A 14,202-nucleotide genomic window follows, 5' to 3' on the forward strand; every position below is an offset into this window, starting at 1 on the left:
CGATAATAATCTCGTCAACTGGACTTATACCAAAAACCCTTGTAGAGAACCTCAAACAACTGGGACTAAGTGAGCACCACTACAAAAACATGCAAAAAGCGGTGCTACTGGGGACAGCACGGGTCGTCAGAAAGTTCATGGGTACAGAAGACCGAACACCATCCAGGGCCCGACAACCTGGAAAGGGTCCCCTCAGAGCTTAATCCTTTTGATATCTTAGATATCTGGGATAAGTGAATGTTCCCCGTAAAACGGGAGTGTGATTGCCGCAAGGCAAAAATCTATAATAATAATAATAATAATAATAATAATAATAATAATAATAATAATAATAATAATAATAATAATAATAATAATAATAATAATAATAATAATAATAATAATAATAATAATAATAATAATAATAATAATAATAATAATAATAATAAGCTGTCTTTATTAAGTTATAAATACACAAATATAAATGCAATGAAAATTAAATAATTAAATAAAACACCATAATATGAGACGAAGTCTAGCCTACGACTACTCTACTTAATCCTATGTATTTTCGAAATTTGTTAATATGTTTTTGACTTCTTTGCTTTTGTCGAGATAAGTATTTTTGATGAGCTAGAACTTTAATAGGGTCGATATACAATTTGTTTGAGTTTGGAGATAAATAGTTGCTAAATTTAGAATCATCTTTTAACATTTTATCTACATTGCGACACCCCCAGAATAAAGCACATTTAATAATCAGCTCACAAACATGATCACCTAAATTATAAGATGGACAATCAAGTATTCCAAAACTAAGAGTTGTCTTAAATATTTAAAAGGAATTTTTGAAACATGCTGTTTAAAACAGTTCCTTGGAATCAAATAAGATAATATTCCAAAAGATATTAGGTAATTTTAAAAATTACCAGGTTTGACTAAATGTGTCCTTTCATATTGTCTACACTTTAGTACCTCTGCATCCATACGCGTTCCATCGCGATATAATAACTTGTTTTTGCAAGTAAGGCAAAAATTAGGTTTACCCTTAAAAAGAACTTTTGCAATATAGCCACTTATATAAACTATTATATTCAAAGTTTTTCTTAATAATAATACACAACACAAATTGTCACAACAGTATATAATAATAAACTAATCACTATTCGCCTAAAAAGAAAATCTATTATGCGGATGAACATCATAAACTCGCACATAAATATGAATTCTAAACGTTTTCTGTAATTCCCAGCCAACCAAGAAACGAAAAGTAAACACACATTTTTGCATATAGTGCTGCCATCTGTCAGTCAAAATAGAAAACAGAAAATAAAATGGGACCGCATTACTAGCGCCAAAGTGGACGCGATCCGAACCTTTCCCCTGGCGCAAATCCCCATTTATGTTTTTTTTCTATTTTGCTCTTTGTGTTCTGTGGGCAGATTATTATTGACAGTCGTACGATAACGATGTAAACGCTTAAATATAGTTACAATACGTGAAAATCTTTCACTTTCCCGACATATTTTGGTCCTTGGACGACGGATTTTCTCGTGAACAATCCAGCCCTTTACTAGGAGTTTGTTTATTTGGTATTTGTGACGGCATACTACATCTACACAGCTGATCACCACATAGTTTACCTGCAGGTCAGTGCGTTCCATTTTACCTTTCCTTTTGTCACTAGCTTTTATTTGCGTGTCGTCCGAATACATACCTACTATTTTTGTATTTTACGGTTTATACCTACATACACTTAATATTTTAACAATTTATTATAATATATTTCATTTACGTTAACATTTTGATTGCTTTCGGTTTGATTTAACAATTTACGTCCGCTGTATTGCACACTTTACTTGGTATTTTGCTGACTTCATTTATTTTTACGTACAATACAAGCTCTTTCTATACTGTATACTTATTTAATAAGTAATATTTACTAACATAAACACTAACATTTAATATTTTTGTTTAAGCGTAATTATGTTTAAATACAATCTCATTTTCTTAGTTTGTCATTTAAATTTGTTTTGATTTATACGTTTACGATGTCTGACGCCAATAAGGTTAAACGTAGGTCTGCTAAGAGTTCTTTGACTCGATTTATGAACCATTTTAATACTATTAAGCACACTGATAACATTAATTTTGCAAATTTACGTAAACGATTAGAGAACGCTGAAGAACTCTTAGAGATGTTTAATGAAGCACAATTGTCTATTGAAACCTCTGATCTGATTGCGAGTAGAATTATGAGACGGTTCATATTCCTGAACGACAAGCATTTGAAGATAATTTCTATGCTATTATTATTGAGGTTACTGAATTTATTAAGGAGCATGACTCCCATGATACTAATTTAGATGAAACTAGATCTTCTCCTACTTCGGAAGCCGGTCTAGCTGATGTTGATATTACTAACATTAAATTACCTGACGTGAATTTCCCAACATTTGATGGGTCATTTGATCATTGGCTTTTTTTTCGTGACAGTTTTAAATCAATTATACCTGAAAATAAAAAAACTTAATAATGTACAGAAATTTCATTATTTGCGCTTGTCCTTGAAAGGTGTCGCTGCCAACATTATTCAGTCTTTACAAGTTTCTAATGAAAATTATGAAATTGACTCTTTCAACTGACCAAGGAGGACAATCAGGAATTTTTCTCCCACACCATTGTGTATTGAAACAATCTTCCACTACAACTAAGTTAAGAGTTGTTTTCGATGGTTCGGCTAAGTCTTCTACAGGAGTTTCAGTAAATGACATAATGATGGTTGGTCCTACTATTCAGGATAATTTGTTTTCCATTTTATTACGATTTAGGAAGCACCATTTTGTTTTGAGTGCAGACGTCGCTAAAATGTATCGGCAGATCTTTATAAAAGAGGAACAGAGGGATCTCCAAAAGATATTAAGGCGATTTAATCCAGAAGATAATATATCTGTATATATTTTGAATACCGTAACATACGGCACAGCTTCTGCATCATTTCTTGCAATTAGATCTTTGCAAGAAGTAGCACTTCGTCACATGAAAGAATTTTCCAAGATTTGCTCGACTATCTTGCATGATTTTTACGTTGATGATTTATTATATTAACAGGTTGTGATGAGATTAATGAACTTACTGAAATAAAAGAATGTATTTCACAACTTTTACTTAAATATGGATTCACTTTGCGAAAATTAACTTCCAATGTGAAGTCAATATATAATCACGATTCTTGCATTTTAAAAATTGGTGACACTGAGAATGGGAAGACATTAGGACTTTTGTGGAATTGCTCCACAGATTGTATTCAATACTTTGTATTTAATTTTTTTCAATAATTATTTTGCACTGCTCAGATCTTTGATCCACTAGGTCTTCTTGCACCTGTAACCATTATAGCTAAAATATTACTCCAGGAACTCTGGAAACTAAACCTTTCTTGGGATGAATCAATTCCTGCAAATTTGCATTCCATATGAACTAAGTACCGTTCTGAGTTACTAAAAATTAATGAATTACAAATACCAAAGTACATTTTTTGTATTGATCCACAATCTATACAATTGCACGGTTTCTGTGACGCTTCAAAATCTGCCTATGGAGCCTGTATTTTTATACGCTCTATAGATTCATTCGGAAACTGTACATCTAAACTTGCCTGTGCCAAAACGCGAGTTGCACCATTGAAACAAATTACTATACCTAGACTTGAGCTTTGTGGTGCATTGCTATTATCCGAACTTGTCAGCACGGTAACTGAATCAGTCTGTAACACTTTATCCACTTCCGATACTTTTGAATCCATTACTTACTGGTGTGACTCGACGACAGTTATATCATGGATAAATACTTCTCCACATCTTCTGAAAACGTTTGTAGCGAACAGAATTTCACAAATACACACACTTTCAAAGCCAACTTCCTGGAAGTATATCAGCACTTCCGATAATCCAGCCGACTTATTAACACGAGGAATAAATCCTTTAAATTTACTAGATTGTGATCTTTGGTTTTACGGACCTGTCTGGTTGAGATTGTCAGAAACTGAATGAATGACCTTCTTACACTTTTGATGTAAAACATTTGAGCGTTACAAAGCTTCTAGAAATTTGTGATAGAAAGTTAACGTTTCTTTCTACAAATGAGGCATTTTTCGAACACATAAGTAGTATTTCTTCTTTAAGTAGACTTAAAAGAGTATTTGCTTATGTTCTTAGGTTTATAAGTAATATTTCCAAATATAAGGATGCACTATGAACTGGGCCACTTACTGTCAAGGAGTTACAAAATTCTTTATAACTTTTAATTCAAATGCTACAAAAACAATCTTTTGCCGATGAATATCATGCATTATCACATAATAAAACGATAAGCCGCAAAAGTAAGCTTTTGTCCTTAAACCCTTTTATGGACAATGATAATATTTTAAGAGTTGGTGGTCGTCTTAACAACTCTAACCTTTGCTTTACTTAACTTTTGCTGTATGTGGTGTTGACTATGCCGGCCCTTTTCTTTTACGGGACAGAATCGGTCGAAATTACAAGACTACAAAATCTTACGTCGCTCTTTTTATCTGTTTTGTAAGCAGAGTAATACATGTCGAAGTTATTAGTGACCTAACTACACAACGTTTCTTAGCGGCACTAAAACGTTTCATGGCTAGACGAGGCAAATGCTCACAAATATTTTCGGACAATGGCACGACTTTCGTCGGTGCAAATAACGAATTATGTATTTTTTTTTAAATAATGCAAATAACATTGTATACTATCGAATGATAGTATACAATGGAATTTCATACCACCGCGAGCCCCACATTTTGGCGGTCTGTGGGAGTCGGCGTCAAATCTATAAATTACCATTTAAAGCGCGTAGCAGGCGATGCTGCTCTAACTTTCGAAGAATTTTGCACTGTAATATACTAAATAGAAGCTTGCCTCAACTCTAGACCTCTCTGCCCACTTTCCTCTAATCCTACCGATTTTAATTTCATCACTCCTGCACACCTGCTCATTGGGGAACCTTTAACTACAACACCCGAACAGGATTTTACAAAAACCAAACAAAGTTATTTGTCCAGACATTGAAGAACCCAACAACTCTTACAACACTTTTGGTCGCGCTGAAGCAAAGAGTACATATCACACCTCCAACAAAGAGTCAAATGGAAGGAATATGTACAGCAATTCCTTAAACCTGGTCTTTTGGTACTAATCAAAGAAGATGGACTTCCACCGCTCAAATGGTGTATGGGACGAATTCTGGTTACGCATCCAGGGAAAGACGAGTAGTGACCATTCGAACTGCTTCTGGAGAAATCAAAAGGCCTGTGGTCATAATTTGTGTGTTACCTAATCAAGCTGACATCGACTTACATGATTAGTGGGATGAGACATTTAATTGCTATGAGACTTTATATGTGTCATAAATAAGAGACAAGTTATTAATATTTAGATGATAAGTATCACATTTTGTATGCTATGATATTAATTTTTAATTTACTTTGAAATACTGTAGGATTTCAAGGCGACCGGTTTATGTTAGGTAATTTGTTTATTTTTAATAATTTATTTTCTTTTATATAGAATAAACTCTACCTATCAAAAAAATAGGAATAATCTATACTTAAAGTAATCTGAATTAATTTTAAATCCGTTCTAAGATCGGAGATAGAGTCAATGTTTTTACGTTGTTGTTTGTACCGGCTTTGTCTCCGTCGCCTTTAGTAGTAGATATGTATGTTTTCATAATCACGGCAGATTATTATTGACAGTCGTACGATAACGATGTAAACGCTTAAATATAGTTACAATACGTGAAATTCTTAAAATCGTTCACTTTTCCGACAGCTTTTCATTCGCAAACAAAGTATAATTCGAAAATTTTAAATATACGAATGAATATTTTTCACTAAAAATATGTTTTGACAACTCATATATAACTTCTTTTTGTGTTTAAAATATGTCCGTTTCCCAATCAAACTTCATATTATTAGGCTTCTCTAAAAACTTAAAAAATAGTGATAACGAGTTTATCCCTTATAATGAAACTAATATTATATCCTTAGTAAACCCGATAATTGCTAATAAGCACCAAACTTGATGTAGGAAATTTTAAACTAAAACTGGGTTTACAAAACGACCAATATTTTACAATATATATATGAAACACAACATTTATATCAACCTAAGTAATATGTGAGTTTTGAGCAGGCGATTAAATGTTCATTAATCATTTACACACAATAACAGGGAGCAACAGCCCAGAAGGAAAATTAGCCCGTTTGAATCTTGAATGGAATAATAATAACTACGAACCGGAAATTTATTGAATTCCCTGGGGGCTTTTGGAGTATAGGGGAGGAGATATAACGAGTGATCACGGACAAATAAGCGGTAAGCCGGTTACTAAATATTTATTAAATCGCCTTATGCAGCCGAAAAACTAGATTTGTTATTTGTGATTGATACTGACTGATAAAAAAATTAAATATGAAATAATTTTGATTGACATGAAAATCACCTGTTTCAAATATGATTTGGTAGAAATAGCCTTCAGGATGGCTAGGGAATACTTAATTAGCGCCTGATATTGATGGTACTGAGTGGGTTATCAGTTACACAAATAGCAATCTGACAAGGCAAATGCAAAGCATCTCCACGGCGGATAGGTAGGTAGGGAGTACCTTGCAGTTGTCTGGTCCCTTCAAAACTTGCGTCGTTACTAATTGTTTGGTGATTACTAATCATTATTTCTGTTTGAGTTATTTATTTTATAGGGTATTACGTCACTTATAGCAAAAATCAATTTAGACATTTTTATCTCATACGCTCAAAAAATTGAAAAAAAGAAAATAGACTTATTCACATATTTAAAAGAAATATGAACTTCAATCTTTAATGATACCTTTCGTTGTACTTAATTTAATTTAAGTTCAATAAGTTTTAAATACCATAATTTACTTGAGGTATAATATATTTTTTATATATCTAGGATATATATCTTAATCTATTAATCTCTAAACTCAATTAATCTTCTTAATATCCCACCTAATTTTGTTATCAATATTAAAATTGTAAACGATAAAAACAACGAGAAGACATACTTTTTTAATAAAAATACCTAATTTAAACTAACATTTCGGTAGTTATATCTACTACCGTTATCAAGGTAAATAAAGTTAAATTATATTAAATTAAAAATATACACAAAATATAATTATCTTTTAAATTCCTTCTTCCTTAAATCTCCTTCTTAATTCGACAATACTTAAAATACCTTTTTTATATAATTTCAAGGTTGATTAAAAACTGTTTTGAAATATAGTAAAAAATTTGAAAGGTTACTTCTTTTAAAATAACAAGGGTGTGATCTTAATGTAATTTAATGATAGTAAATATATGAATATCATATATTTTAAATTATTAATTAATTTTTGAGCATGTCCTCTTCCTCCTTTTTTTTAGCAAAGGAATCCATGTATTATTAAAATCAACCGAACAAGTAGCTAAGCATTTATCTTCATTTAACATTATAAATGCACTCACTGCACGCACTATGGTTATTGTGTAATTTTGGATTTTTGAAACTCAATGTTTTTTATCTAAGATTTATGTTCAATAATTCTTTTTGGTAATGGTCTACAGGTTTCACCTATGTAAAATTTACTACAAGTACAAGGAATTTTAATATACTACATTCTTATTAAATTCATTTTCATTGAAAAATTTAGTTTTTGTTAATAAATATCGGAATGTGTTTTGCGATTTAAAAATAGTTATTATGTTAAATTTTTTAGCAATTCTTTTTATCTTATCAAAAAAACCTGGAATAAATGGTAAAATAAGATTTGTCATAAAAATTGGTTGATTTAATTTTATATGTGTATTATCAAACTCTTTAAAGAATTTTCCCAAAGAATTTTCCAAAAATTCTTTGGGAGATAATTATTTTTTATTAGGATATTTTTAATAAAGTTTTCTTCAGTTGTAAAATATTAATTATCACAAATAATGTTCGCATGATCATATGAACTTTTTACCGCTCCTCTTTTTACCATTATTGGATGATTACAATTGAAAGTACAATTGAAGATCTATTTCGTTATGGTGATAAATTGAAAAAATATCATCAATATAACGCCACCATATTTTAGGTTTTTTATCAAATGTATGAATAATTTTAGATTCAAAATTTTCCACAAATATATTACTTGAAACTAATGAAAGAGGAGAACCCATAGCCATACCAAAGTTTTGTTGATAAAATTCATTATTGTATTGGAAATAAGTAGTTTTTACACAATAGGTTAAAAGTTCTAAAATTGTACTAATGCTTAGTGTTGTACGTTCTGCTAAATATTTTTAACAAAATTTAAAGTTTTGTCAACAGGAACTTTAGTAAAATGACTTACAACATCAAAACTTAGCAATAGATTATGAGGGTTAAAAGGAATTGTAGAATGTTTTTTTAAGAAGTGTTGAGAATTTTTAATATAAAAATCAGAATTATTAAATTATAGAGTTAAGATATTTAAAAAATATTTTGCAAGAGGGTGAGTACGTGAATTTATGCTACTTTTATATAGTAACTACTATAGTATAACTACTAACTATAGGTCTTAAGGCACATTTATTTTATTTATTGTTAGTAAACTATAAAAATGCGGTATTTTACTATTATGTGGACTTAATTTAAATCTATCAATAGCAGAAAATTGGTTTTTATGTTTTTTTAGTAAAGTATAAATTTGTCTTTCAATTTTTTCCATAGGATCTTTAGATAATTTAAAATAATTCATCCTTAATTAATAAATTTAATTTATTTTCATAAGTGTTAGTATTTAAAAAAACAGTAGTATTACCTTTATCAGTCGGAAGTATTTTGATAGTGTTATCAGATTTAAGTGTCTTTAAAGCTTTTAATTCTAAAGAGTTTAAATTTTGTTTAATTTTAATTGTTTTTTTTTAATTTCTATCTTTGTCCTAATTCTAAATTCATGTTGGTAATCCCTTGATAAGTATTTCGTTGCATTTTCTATAGCTGAATTGATATTTAAAAAAAAAATATAATAATTTAAAAAAAAAAATATTTTTAAACAAAATTTTTTTGTAGATAAAACTCTATCTGACAAGTTAACAGTTTTATTTATAAAATCATTATTATTTGTGTTTAAAGGTTCTTCATTTATTTTCATTATAAAGTAGATTTATTTTATTTATGTGAATTCGTTTTTGAAAATTATTTAAATAACTCTTATTTATGCAGAAGCATAATAGGTATATGATTTTTCATTATTTAAATTAATTTTATTATATCTATAAAATTGAATTATTTCTCTTAATAACGCTTACTTGCTCTTTCTAAGATTTTATTTGTTTTATTATTTTTGTAAGAGATGTGTAATCTTAAACATTTTGGTATCAAATTATTAATTTTGCATTTATATAAAAATGTTATACTATTTTCACTGTGATAGTTTAATATATTTTTTTCTAAATGTCTAAAAATATCTAAACAATTAGGTCCATACCTTTGATTTAAGTAAAATCTGTATTGTTGTGACGAATTCATAATGAGTTATTTATTTTATTGTGTGTTATGTCACTTATAGCAAAAATCAATTTAGAAAATACTATCTCACACGTTCAAAAATTGAAAAGAAGAAGAAATATATATACACTGATAAAAAGGATTCGTAAAATTCAGTATTTAGTTTAGGTAATTTTGTGACCAATCCTTATTCTATATAATTACAAAACAATTGTGAATATGAAAATACAGAATATTTTAAGTAATAATTATTAGTAATATGTAATGTAAATTTACATGCAATGTAATTAAAATTTGTAAATTTTCCGTTCAAATACTGTAAAAATCAATAATAATTAAAAGAAAAAAACGATGTTATCAATTTAATTAGTAAGAATTATAAAATATATATTGTACTATCTATTAATACAATTATTAAAATTTTAAAATATGTTATGAAGAATTAGTTGTTAAGCAAGTAAATTGTCCATTTAAATACTTTGAAATTATTTTTTTTTTTTGGTAAAGATTACAAAATATATATTGTATTATTTAATATTTAAATGAATAAAATTTTAAAATCTATAATTGAATGATTTATACTGAATTTAAATTATTATACTTTTAAGTAATATAGAGTTACATAATTTACCAATCAGATCCTGCTTATGTTATGTAACTTAAACAGGATATGATTGTTAAATTTGGTAATTCAATATTACTTAAAAAATATAATAAAATAAAATGGATAAATTTTATATAATTAAGTATATATTAAAAAAATAATAATTTAACATTCTGGTACATATAAGGTACATTAACACTTAACCAGAATAGCGTTCTAACTATAGATTTAATTTTAAATGTAGAGTGTTGAGATTTTAAGACATCAGCTAAAACTTCTATGGGTACGAACACAAAACGCGCGCCTCAGTTCTTTTATTTAACTATATATGGGCCCTGTATAGTTAAATAAGGGTATAAAAATATATATATAATTTTAAATGGTATAAACAACTAACAAAAAATCTTTAGTTGATTTTTTCCTTTTAACAGGCGAGTAAGGTGATTTTCCATTGCGAGTAATAATTTTAATTTTACAAAATGATTACTTTTTAATTGTACATTTTAATATCCAGCACCATTAAGTTAAATATTTGAAAAATGCGGTAAATGGAATAAACTTTTATTGATCTTAATCTTTTGTTAAAAGAACAAAAAATCGACTTTAAAATCACACTTTCTAACAAAAACCTATTATTCTAATAATAATAAAACAAAATATAGGAAATATGTACCTTCTTCTTCCATCAAATTATTGTCGTAGGTACTTATACGTAAACAAAATAAATAACATTACATGGCATGTAACATGTTAACGAAAAAAATGTTTTTCTACATAAAAAATATACATAGTATGCATAATAATATAACAAAGATATATTATATATTAACAAAGATACTTATTATGTTTTTTTATTTTTTATTGAATTCATTAGACAAAAAAACCTTCCTAAGGCTATTAGATACCTGGCTGGCTTTACTTCCCTGATCGGGGTGAAGTTTTAGAAAATCTCTTTGAAGAAATTCCAATTTGGAGGGTAGTTTCTAGTTTTTTCGGGTAAACCAAGATTAGTACAAAGTACAACGCAAGAAGAACTTTTAGGACCTCCAGAAAAGTGGTGTAGCCATCTGCCTGTATTATTTGACGTTCAACCAAAACATAAAAGCAATTTTTGTTTTCTAAAATAATAAGATAAGTATATGTTAGATGGTAACTATAAAATCTACTAAAGCACACATATTAAATGCCCTGCATCTTTCTAGCACTACGTCTTTTAAAATACGTATCGATGATTCAATAATGTTATTTGTGTTATATCAGTTTAGAGCGATAGGCTAGACACCATTCTGATTTTCTCATCCAAAGTCTTCTGATATATTTCAAATAGTTTGGATATTTTTGAGAGATTTCATGATTTTCTAATTCATTCATTGACTTAATAGCAATATTATCGGATAACGAATAAAGAATGTTTCTAAACAAGAAAATTAATTTTTGTCTGTCCTCTTTGTCTACTTTAGGCGTACTATCCCAAAGCCATCGCCATACGGCTTGCATCATGTGAAAAATACATAGTAGTAAATTACTTTCCGAAAAACACTTTTTTAGAGCTTTTCTTTCGGAAGAACTATCGTCAGTCATACTAATAGAAGGTGCACCTTGTCCATTAAAGCCAATAAATCCAATTAAGTTTTTTAGTAGCATAAATGCTTGGAAATAATTTTCTTCTGTTTGTTCAGTATGTAAAATTACACCTAGGGGTATACCTCCAATTTTCGACACACGAAAAACAAATGTTATTACTGCATTAGTTTGATCGCAAGATCCACTGGAATGAATGTACGAAAACTATGTCCTTAGAAAAATTCATTCCATGCCCTCTCCTCATAATTGGTGTCAAAAGTGCGACAATCTTGAGTTTTTTATTACACATTATTTCAAAAGATCTTTCTTCATAAAGATGTTTGCCTTTTCTTCAAAATTTTAATTACTTCTTTAAGATCTCTGCCCTCATAGTTGATTTTCCTTAAAAATAGTAAAATATTATTGAAATAACAATAATTTTATAAACTTTTTTATAAACCAATTTTTAAAACGTAACTAATGCATACCTCCATTCGTCGAAAAGCCAATAAATTTGCCCTAACCTAGGGTTAATCTGAGAATTTGCTAGTGTTTAGATAAAAAAGTAATGTTTGTCTTACTTTGAATGTATGGTTATCAGATTGATAAAACGAAAAACAAAAAAAAAAACATTTCTTGTATTCGGCTGTACGCTAGATTTGACAAAGCCTTATAACAAATTGTTTGCTGATGGCTGCTGTCTGGTTTTACCTGAACCGAAAATTTGCTAATTTTGCAATTACATTTAATTGAATAATTTAAGATTCGCTTATTCACATTTTTTGAAACTTTGCACGAGTGTTTGCCAGATTGGTCTGTTCAAAAAGTTATCTTAAATTTTTTTCTGTAAAATGTACAGGGACGCCAATAATTGACTCCCTTAAAATTTACATGGAATTTCCTATATTCCGCTCGGTGACGCACCACCCGGTATATATACAAAAAAAGTCATAATACATAGGTATTATGACTTTTTTTCTGCCAAAACAACAAAAAAATCCTATTAATAAAACCATGGACAAACTCTATGGACAATTTTAGATTTAAAAATATAAAGATTTGTGTATTTCACGCACACTTTCACATTTAAGTTTTTATTAGGTTTATTTCTATAAGATCCCATATTCTACGTTTATCTTGATGGTAGCCCCATGATATGTTAGGAAAGTATCGGTACTTACTTGTGAAAAGATCGGCTTAAATCGCCTTTTTGCTATGATGCGGCACAAACGACACAAGTTTTTGCCATCCTAGCAGTTTAAAAAAAAACACTAAAATGTGACCTTTTTCCTTTTTAAACCAAAAATAAAAGAAAATACACAAATCCCGAATATAAACAAAAAGCCGTTTGACAGATGACACTACGCGTATCGCTAGAGCGCTTATGCTTCCAGTGTTGTCGCTTCAAATTTTTTAGAAGTAGTTTTAGGAATAACAATGTAAATAATTTTGTTTTTTTTTTTGTTTAAGAATATTATATTAATTTTTAAAATAGGTTAATTCTATTTATACTTTTTATTTTAAATTTTCCTGTAAAGTACAACACAAATAAGTTAAATTAACGTTGTTAAATTAATGTTGTTAATATATAGCTAAAAATTTTCTCTGTTGAAAATTTGTGTAGACTTGACAATACTAAATATGGATGTAAACAGAACACCTCTCTTGCCCCTATGCACATGTTGCACTCCAACAAAGTTGTTGTTTACTAATTCTAGCCTTTCAATGTTCTAAGATTACGACACACCCCTTCCCATTTAAAAAATGTGGGTGAATGTCGCCCCCGCTAAGGGATTGAAGTTGTAGGGTTAAAAATTTGAACAAAAAATCGTTTTACTAAAATCAAAAATTAACGGATGTGAATGCGTTTTTTAACATTTTTTAAATAAGGGCCAAACCTCGCTGAACTGTTTTCGATGAGTATATGTTCATATATATAGCTGCAAATTTCCTCTTTTAAAAATTTATATAAAATTAACAACAGAGAATCGGTGAATATATTTTTAAACAAGACACCTCCGTTACCCCTGAGCACATGTTGAACTTAAACAAAGTTGTTGTTTACTAATTCTAGTCTTTCAGTGATCTAATGAGAACGACAATGCTTCGCGATTGTCGTTCTCTCTTAACAGATTTCTAATACGCCGTTGCGTCGCCTTCTCTCGTTAAATTTGGATCAAAATCAAGTTTTTCTTTAGCCTTTTTTATAAATTTTACAAAACGTGAGTACCAAACTCAGTTACTTATAAATCATTTGAATTGCTGATATTCAATATTAATAAAATTAAAAAATGTATTTGAAAAACGACCTCAAAAGCCCATATATTTTACCTAGAGGACCTTTATTTTCATTCACATTTTTCCGCTTTTATTAACGTTGGACCTCGTTCAAGAACGAGATACGGTCGATTTGCAGATTTACAGCTACCCGCCATAAAAAAAAAACGAAAAATTTCTCGATATAAAAGCACGTAGGTTGCAGTTGTCGCATAGCGGGCCCGGTA

The 14,202-nt window shown here is 29.2% G+C and overlaps 1 protein-coding gene across 1 annotated transcript in view; it reads right to left on the reverse strand.

Annotated features, from left to right (window-relative positions):
* LOC126745138 (protein timeless homolog) overlaps nucleotides 1-14,202 on the reverse strand; it is an 817,207-nt gene that overhangs the window by 372,575 nt on the left and 430,430 nt on the right. The gene's annotated exons all lie outside the window — the stretch shown is intronic.

This window comes from Anthonomus grandis, chromosome 15, assembly GCF_022605725.1.
Source record: "Anthonomus grandis grandis chromosome 15, icAntGran1.3, whole genome shotgun sequence".
In the NCBI taxonomy this organism is placed as follows: domain Eukaryota; kingdom Metazoa; phylum Arthropoda; class Insecta; order Coleoptera; family Curculionidae; genus Anthonomus; species Anthonomus grandis.